This window comes from Gavialis gangeticus, unplaced genomic scaffold (assembly GCF_001723915.1).
Source record: "Gavialis gangeticus isolate Ggan-Ray unplaced genomic scaffold, GavGan_comp1, whole genome shotgun sequence".
Lineage (NCBI taxonomy): Eukaryota > Metazoa > Chordata > Crocodylia > Gavialidae > Gavialis > Gavialis gangeticus.
The window spans coordinates 48,466,827-48,475,142 of record NW_017728995.1 but is presented as its reverse complement, the minus strand read 5'-3'; positions in this window follow the sequence as shown (position 1 = coordinate 48,475,142).

The following is an 8,316-nucleotide window of genomic DNA, read 5'->3' as shown; positions in this document are numbered from 1 at the left end:
CCTGGATACCTGACCTGGCGGGCCTCCTTTTCTTGTGCTCTGCCCTACCCTCTGGATCTCTGATTTCATTCTCCAGATGGGTCTTCTGGTGCCCTGGCTCCCCTACACTCAGACTCTGCACATCCCCTTGGATCTTCATTGTTTCTTCTGACCCTGGATGACCTCCAGACCTGGCCACCTACAACCTTGCATGATACAACAAGCATATCAGTGAAGCTCCCACCAACCACAGTTCAGCATTAGCCCAGACAAGTGAGCCATGTTCTGTAGTAGAGATGAGCCTATCCCTGAAATGACTTCTATCAAGTTCTACCCCGGAAGTAACCCTAGTCAGGGTTTTCACACGGTTGACATGGAACACCCTCCCCCTCCTTTCTATGGTCTTTTTCCCCACCTTAAATTGCCCCACCTCTCCATGGTTCTCCCTTTACCAGAGCTTGTGGGCCTTTTATTTCACAAGCTGAAAACAGGTGATTAGTCACAGGTGGGAGCCAAGCACAATTTCCTTAAAGGGCCTCCCACCTTGTGATATTCAGTTTATAAATAGATAATTACATGATTACATGTGATTACTGAGAGAACCAATATTAAAAATCCAATTTACTTATGTGCTAATATTTATCAATCTATTTTTTGAATTTTTCTCAGCTTAGGAACTGAACAGTTATGAAATCCTAAAAAACGTAGATCTGGAAGGGACCAAAGAGTTCATTTGGTCCATTTCTGTGCTCTAGGGCTCAACCCTTGACAATGTCGCTTTCTAAATTAAATAAACCTTGTGCCTTTAACCTTTTCTCAAAGGTCATGTTTTGAAAACCTCTTGTCACTGTTGCTGCTCTCTCTTGAATTCTAATTTATCCATGTCTTGTTTAGGGTGTGGTGTACAAAACCACACCAAGATCTCACAAGCAACAAATACAATAGAATAAGTACCTCCCAACTCTTACATATGACACTCGTTAGTGCCTCCCAGCATGAGATTTGCTTTTGCTGCAGACTTTTTAGCCTGCAGTCCAATACAGTTCTCAGAATTGGAAGCTGGTGACAGAGGATTTAAAGTGCCTTGCTATAGCTCCAGAAGACATGAATTTTAAGCCTCACTCCAGACTTGTGCCAAAGGCAGGATGCCACTGTATATGAATGCATGACGTTAGCTTGTCAAAGGCCTCTGGACATGGCGCTAGCCACCTCACTCTATGCCACTGCCTAGAGATACTGGCATGCCCCTGCCACTCTAGTCTGATAGGTTGTTTAGCTCACGTAGGCTTCCAGCTTACTCTCTTTTTCAGATATCCCCTGGTTCCCTTTATGCAGTGCTGATGCCTAGCCATCTCTTCCCTATTTGTGGTTTCTAGTTTGTAAGTGTAGTATTTTATATTTGCCTTTACTTTTCATCCTGTGGATTTTAGATGATTCTTTCACTTTATCAAGATCATTTTTGGATTCTATCACTACTTTCCCAGCTGTATTATCTCCTAGCTTGGTGTCATCTGTAAAATTTGTGTGTGCCCACTAGTCACTAAGTCATTGAGGAAACAGCAAACCAAACTGGACCCATGACAGATTTCTGTGGGGCCATACTTGAAATGTCTTTCCAGTTTGGCAGCAAAGCTTTGATGATAATAACTGGAGTATAGCTTTTCAACTAATTGTGCTCTCACATTATTGTGATATCATCTAGACTGTATTTATCTTTTTTTTTAAACAATGTCATGTGGGACTGTGTCAGAAACCTTACTACCTATATATCATATCCACCACTTCCCCATTATTCACTGAGCCAGCTGCCCTGTCAAAAAGGGAAATTACATTGGTTCAACAAATTTTTGTTGACAAATTCATGTCAGCGGGTTTGTTTGTTTTTTTAAATCCCCTTATTATCATTTAGGTGTTATCAACCAATTGTTTAATAATTGGCAACAGCACTTTCCTGAGGTAATGCATTCAGATTGTCACTGGTCTAGGATTCCCTGGTTCCTCTTTTCCTTCCCATTTAAAGAGAGCTACTATGTACATCCTTCTCCAGTCCTGTGGCACCTCCCCCATCCTCTGTGTTCTTAAAGATAATTACTAATAGTTTTGATGTTGCTTCAGCTAGTTCCTTAAGTCCTTTGGTGGGGAATTTCATCAGACGCTGTTGGTTTGAACACACCCAACTTATCTAACTCAGTGCTTTTACCCTGTTATTTCCATATTCTGGCCTGTATTCTTATCTCCTTCCTTAAATGATTGTATAAAGTATCTGGCCACAGTTATCTTTGTTGGTGAAGACTGATGCAAGAGAGACATTACATACTTTCTCTTCTCTTTCCCATAGATAAAGGTTAAGTCCTTTTTAAAATCTTTCTCAAAAATGCATTTTTGTCTACATTATGTCTCTCTTGTCTTTAATATGTCTTTTGATGATTTTAAACAGTAAGGAGGAACCAGTCCTTTCTTTCCAAACCTGAAGAGGAGGTCCTACCACTTCTTTCTTCCACTATGTCAGTAGTTAAGCAGCCTACCAAGGATGTGAGAAACTTGGGTTCAGTTTCTTTCACTGCCTGAAAGGATTCAAACCCATGTAACCATACTCTTTTCAGTCAGAATACTATTGTGGGTGTGTAGAGAAAAAGGTGCTTTTACTACTGCTTATTAAAATTGTTCCATTTTGTATAGAATAATTGCATCTGAATGGGACAGGAGTCTGGAAATCAGTAGAATTTTAACCTAGAAGATGAGGGCTTCTCTAAGAAAGTAGCTGTAATAAGGGATGATAAAGTAGATAGAAAGCTGGCTGGATTGTCAGGGTCAGTGGATAGTAATCAATGTCTCAATGTCTAACTGGCAGCCGGTATCAAGTAGAGTGTCCCAGGGGTCGGTCCTGGGGCTAGTTTTGTTCAATTGTCTTCATTAACATTCTGGAAGATGGGATAGAGTGCACCCTCAGCAAGTTTGCAGATGACACCAAGCTGTGGAGAGGAGTAGATACACTGAAGGGTAGGGCTAGGATTCAGAGATACCTCAACAAAGTGGAGGATTGGCCTAAAATAAATCTCCTGAGGCTCACTAAGGAAAAGTGCAAAGTCCTGCACTTAGGACAGAACAATTGGGGGCTGACTGGCTGGGCAGCAGCTCTGCAGAAAAGGACCTGGAGGATACTGTGGACAATAAGCTAAATATGAGCTAACGGTGTGCCCTTGGTGTGAAGAAGGCTAACAGCATACAAGGCTGCATTAGTACAAGTGTTACCAGCAGACTGAGAGAAGTGATTCTTCTCCCTCCATTCAGCGCTGGTGAGGCCACATCTGGAGTATTGTGTCCAGTTTTGCATCTCCCACTATAGAAAAGATCTGGACAAATTGCAGAGTCCAGTGGAGAGCAACAAAAATGGTTAGGTGGCTGGGGCACATGGCTTATGAGGAGAGGCTGAGGGAACTGGGCTTATTTAGTCTGCAGAAGAGAAGACTGAGAGGGGATTTAATAACAGCCTTCAACTACCAGAAGGGGGGTTCCAAAGAGGATGAAGCTGGACTGTTCTCATTGGTGGTAGATGACAGAACAAGAAGAATTGGTTTCAAGTTGAAGCAAGGGAAGTTTTGGTTAGATATCAGGAAAAACTCTCATGAGGAGGGTTGTAAAGCACTGGAGCAGGTTACCCAGAGAGACGGTGGAATCTCCATCCATGGAGATTTTTAAGACCTGGCCAGACAAAGCCTTGGCTGGGATGATCTAGATGGGGGTGGTCCTGCTTTGAGCAGGGAATCGGATTAGATTACCTCCTGAGGTGCCTTTCAACCCTAATTTTCTATGACTCTATGATGGCAATAGAATAACAAAAGGTATGGACCAAGGTAATTGTTTTTTAAAGGAGAATTGTTGTAGTGGGTAAAATGTTTGAAATTACAAGACATAAAATACCAAGCACTAAATCTGACCAAGACTTTTGTGCTGTACCTCTAGATCAGCTTTCAACTACTCCAAATCTTGTGTAAACATACACATGCATGCTAATCTACATCAGAATGTAAGCTTTATACATCCACTTTGCAAAGGCACACAGAGAATTAGCCCCTACCTTTATTTGGATGCTCTAGTATTAGTGGCATGATTGTACATTCTTTACCGTCAATTTGAGTTTTGGAACTCCAGTGACTGCTGTATTGAGTCTACAATACATAGTGCAGTAACATTTTAAGAGAGGAATTTGTGTATTCTCTTATCTGTGGACAGTATTTGAGATCAAACCAATATGCTGTGGGCTGGAGATGGACTGGGAGTTTAAGCACTTGGAACTTTCCAGCGAAGCATTCATAAACAGCAGTTGTATATGTCAGATTAACAAGACCAGTGGTGTAACTGCTCCAAAATTTTACATCATGACCTTTGTTAATCTGGCAGTAAAACAATTCAGACCAGTTAAAACTGTTATTCTTTTCTGCCTCATTAAAACCAGTAGGTTGCTAAGTAAATTAAACCCTGATGACCTGACTGTGATGACAATAACATGACATAATCCATGTATAGTTTTATCACGTGTCACTAATTATTTATTATGTCCCTTCTCTCCAATTATTTCCTTTCTAGTGATGATAATTATTGAAAGTTGCTAGACTTTTATCCATAGATTACTGTAATTTTTAATGTTATCATAAAACTAGTTTTATTACTGATATGATCTCTTTTTTTCTCTCTCCTTTTCTTTTGAAATGCAGTTTTAAACTTATTCCTTAGCAACCTTTGGCAGATGACTGAGGACCAGATCTAAAATCCATTTAAGCCAATGGAAAAACTAACATTTTATTCTATAACTGCTTAGTGCTCAGAGGACCTAGATTCCTCACCACTGAAACCTCTAGACAAGGCTTTTAAGCTCCTTCTCTCTGTCTGGCCCTATGAATCTTGAACTACTGTCTTCATACTGGCACTCTACAAGGAAGGTAGAGAGTATTTTCCCCATAAACTCTTCCATAACTTGCTGGTTTGGGTACCCCCCATGGAGGTAGGAAAAATGGGTTTGAAGCTCCTCAGGCAGAGGAGGAAATTGAATTTGTATCTCCAACTTCTAGGGCAAGTGCTCTAGCCACAAGGCAGTGGGATGGATACCACTTCCTCTTCCTGCTGTGTTTTTAAAGTAAGTGGTAGCTGCAAATGCATTCTTTGAGGAGCCTGAGCCCATCTGAATGGTTTAAGTGTGGTTTGAGAAGAACAACTTCCAAGCTCCTCAGGAACTTTCATATCAACCACAGCAGTGCCAGGAGAGTTTAGATGTCTCAGGGTCCCATCTGGGTGGGGGGCTTCAAGGCGACACATGTTTATACACCTATTCCCTCCTAAGTCTTCTTCATCGTACTCCCAAAAAGCTCTAACTGATGATAAGCAGACTCTGTGAAGAGGCCACATTAAACAAACAGGCCCCATGATCTCATCTTCTGGTCATTCTTACAGGCCTCATCATAGTGGTAGATCTTACTAACACTGGAGAGAAAATAGGTGAGAGTAGAATGGATAATTAGTGTTGTTGAACAGTACCTCTACTGAGTTTTCAGAGTAGCAACTACCAAAACATTTATGGTCCATATGCCAGCTTTATTTTCATACTTGGCATGGCTTACTCTTTCCTTAGGAAAACATCACGTACTATTCTGGATTTCAGCAACTGCCTTGGTGGGGGTTTTGCTTCACCTTTCAATATTGTATGAGAAACACGTAAGTATTTTTGTAGTAAAAGTATGTCCCACCCCTGCCTTAATATAGGTCTAAATCTTATTCAATATCTATAGTGAACCTTGCAAATGTCATTGAGGAAGCTGGTCTTGAACATGGGATTAATGTACAGGGGTAATAAAAAAGAAGCCTACCTTCTGGTCATAAAGGAGCTGTGGAACCTCACTCCATTACTACTGCAACATGAAGTCATGGGGTGAACTGTAGATGAACCATACTTCTGGCATCCCCCAATCTGGCTCCTAGCAGAGATGAACAACTTCAGTTCTGATGTGTCAGGGACCTTGTACAGCAAAAGGGGGGATAATTTACTCAGGTGCAGGGAATGGGGTGGGGGCACTCAGAAAAGCAGAGAGAAAGCTAAAGAATAAAAAATGGATTTTAAGCCATCTTGTTAGATTCAGATTTTTGATGAACCAGCGTATGTTTCTTTCTTCACCTACTGTGAGTTTGAGCCTGAGATTGTTTCCAGTATAGTTTTAAAATACTTTCCAGATGTTTTAAAATCCTTCTAACAATTTTTCAATCTGTATAACACACTGCCTACCCTATTTCTATACAGCCATTTTGTTAAAACAGCAGCTCTCTCCCCCTCATCTGAAATATTAACATTAGTCTTTAAGTGACTTGTGGGCTACCCTCAGAGGAGAAACTTTTCATAGTTTCATAGTTTCTAGTGTCGGAAGGGACCTGAGTAGATCATCTAGTCCGACCCCCTGCCATGGCAGGAAAGAGTACTGGGGTCAAACGACCCCAGCAAGGTGTTCATCTAGCCTCCTCTTAAAGACCCCCAGGGTAGGAGCCAGCACCACTTCGCTTGGAAGTTGGTTCCAGATCCTAGCCGCCCTGACAGTGAAGTAGCGCCTCCTGATATCTAGCCTAAATCTACCCTCTGCCAGCTTATTCCTGGTCACTCCTGGTAGTGCTCAGGGGAGCAGGGACTTCCCCAGTGCCTGCTGATCCCCCCTGACTAGTTTGTAACAGGCCACTAGATCCCCGCTCAGCCTTCTCTTGTGGAGGCTGAACAGGTTCAGGTCCCTTAGCCTCTCCTCATAGGGCCTGCCCTGCTGCCCCCTGATCATGTGAGTGGCCCTCCTCTGGACCCTCTCCATGTTGTCCACATCCCTCTTGAAGTGTGGCGCCCAGAACTGGACGCAGTACTCCAGCTGTGGCCTGACCAGTGCTGCAGAGGGGGAGGATCACCTCCTTGGATCTGCTTACGATGCATCTGTGGATGCATGACAAGGTACGGTTGGCCTTCCTGACTGCCTCCCCACACTGCTGGCCCACGTTCATCTTGGAGTCAATGATGACTCCAAGATCCTTTTCCACCTCTGTACTGACAAGAAGGGAGTTCCCCAACCTGTAGGGATGGTGCCGGTTGTTCTTCCCCAGGTGCATCACTTTGCACTTGTCGGTGTTGAATCCCATCCTATTCTCATCTGCCCACCCTTGTAACCTGTCTAGGTCCGTGTGAGAGAGAGAAGGAGCCACCAGGCTCCAAGGGTCCTGAGCTAATCAAAGGTTCAGTGGCCCCAGGTCCGCAGCCCCAAGGAGCCCAGCAGAAATTCCCCTTACCCAGGTGTGTCGGGAAGGGAGGGGCTGAGAATTCCCTTGCCGGTATAAAGAAGAGCCTGGGACAGGCAAGAGGCAACAATGCAGAACCGGAAAGAGGAGGAGGAGGAAGTGGAGCACACCTGCACATGCTGCAGGGAACTCTAAAAGCGACGTTGAGTGCTGGTAGGAGCCTCTGGCAGAGAGCAAAACCCCAGCAGGGTTTTGGAACCCAGTTTACTTGCCCCTGCATAGAGTAGAACTGTTTGTTTACTGGCCAGGAGCTGGCTGAGCCCCGGGTGAGAAGGGTACCATAATAACCCTAATAGAGGGGCACTCTTGACTTTGGGGTACCGTAGTACATGTAATAGTGGCACAAGACAATAGTATGGACTTAAGCTGTTAAGAGAAATTGTGGCAAGCTCTACAAGGGGCTCTCAGAGAAAGAGAGAGAGCCAACAAAGAGAGACTGACCTGACGAAGGTCAGGTTTGGTTTCGAGTGTGGCTGCAGACAACTGGAGCAGCGACACAGGCCAGGAGAGCCTTCTCTGTTTTTGTGTTTTCTTTTTGACCTTTCTTTTGTTGATTGTTCGAGAGGAACTGAGGACATGTGGCCGGACCAACTGGCTGGCCACCACCCGGTGGAACAGGCGAGGGTTTAGGGGTGGCGGAGCCCTCAGAAACTCAGGACCTCGTGGGACGCCGGTGAGACTAATAATTGGACTATACGTGAAGGTTTATGAACCAACTCCGTTAACATCAAGTCGTGGCAGGAAAAACATATGCGTGTAAGATCCTCAGTTAGAGCTGATAGCACCCTAGTCAAGTGGCAGGTGGGGTCCTTCAGGTCCACAAGGGACTGCAATACCTGACAGTCCGATTGCAGCCTGTTCCTTCCTCCTAGCATGCCCACATCCCCCCACATCTTAGTGTCATCAGCAAATTTGAACAGGGTGCTTTTTACCCCCTCGTCCAAGTCACTGATGAAGATGTTGAACAGTGCAGGCCTGAGGACCGAGCCCTGCGGAACCCCACTGCCCACATCCCTCCAGGTC